Here is a 1,023-nt window from a genome sequence, read left to right as displayed (position 1 = left end):
TTTGACATGTCATAATAGGGTAAAACAATTACTGTATTTAACTTAAGTAAATCCAACTTAAAAAAATGAATTAAATAAAATCAAACAAGATCAAACAAAAAAAAACTCAGATCTAGGGTTCATCATCTCCTTACCAAAAGAAGAAGAATAAAATCTCAGATCTCCATGGTAGTTGAAAGAGGATGGAGGTCGAAGAAACGAGAGGAAAGAAAAACCTTAAATTGATTTCTGGAGAACGAATTTGGATTAGCTGGGGTTTAAACCGAAGAAATTGTGTATTTCTTTACTCTCTTTCTTTCAATTAATCGTGTATTTCTTTACTCTCTGCATCAGTTTGGATTCCAAGAAATTGTACCAACTTCAAAGAAAACCATATATTGAATATTGAATTCAACCTAGGGTTAACTATTTCGTCTCAGATAGGAGTTAAACACTTTGTTATAGTGTTTGCTGTAGTTGAATTTCACGTTTCCCGAGGTCACCATGAGCTAAGATGCTTCAAGATTTTGGCTTTTCTTTGTTTTTTTGTGGTTGATTCAGATTTTGGCTGCCAAAACAGTGGCGGATTTGAATGTGAATGTTGTATGGGTGTGTTTTTATATTGTCGGTTTCAATTTAAATCCCAATTAACTAATCCAAATTCGATCTCTAGAAATCAATTGAAGGTTTTTCTTTGCTCGTTTCTTCGACCTCCATCCTCTTTCAAATACCATGGAGATTTGAAATTTTTTATTCTTCTTTTTGGTAAGGAGTGATGAACCCTAGATCTGAGCTCTTTTTTTGTTTGATCTTGTTTGGTTTTACTTAATTCATTTTTTTGAAGTTGAATTTACTTAAGTTAAATACAATAATTGGTTTACTCTATTATGACATGTCAAAAAATACTACATGAAGACTTCCTATTGGCTACGGAGGACCACTAGGCATGCTGATGTGGTCCTCCTGGAGGACAGAAAAATTTCTCATAAAGCCAGAAGGCTTTTTTGACTTTGTCAACAGTTAAATTTTTGAACTACCTACAAT

At 32.9% G+C, this 1,023-nt stretch overlaps 1 pseudogene; it reads left to right on the top strand.

Moving 5' to 3' along the window:
• LOC101308115 overlaps positions 1-630 on the top strand; it is a 5,422-nt pseudogene extending 4,792 nt beyond the window's left edge.
• The last annotated feature ends 393 nt before the right edge of the window (positions 631-1,023 follow it).

Source organism: Fragaria vesca, linkage group LG6 (genome assembly GCF_000184155.1).
Source record: "Fragaria vesca subsp. vesca linkage group LG6, FraVesHawaii_1.0, whole genome shotgun sequence".
NCBI classification, from domain to species: Eukaryota; Viridiplantae; Streptophyta; class Magnoliopsida; order Rosales; family Rosaceae; genus Fragaria; species Fragaria vesca.
The sequence above is the reverse complement of the archived record's forward strand: the minus strand, read 5'-3'. Positions and strand labels throughout refer to the sequence as shown.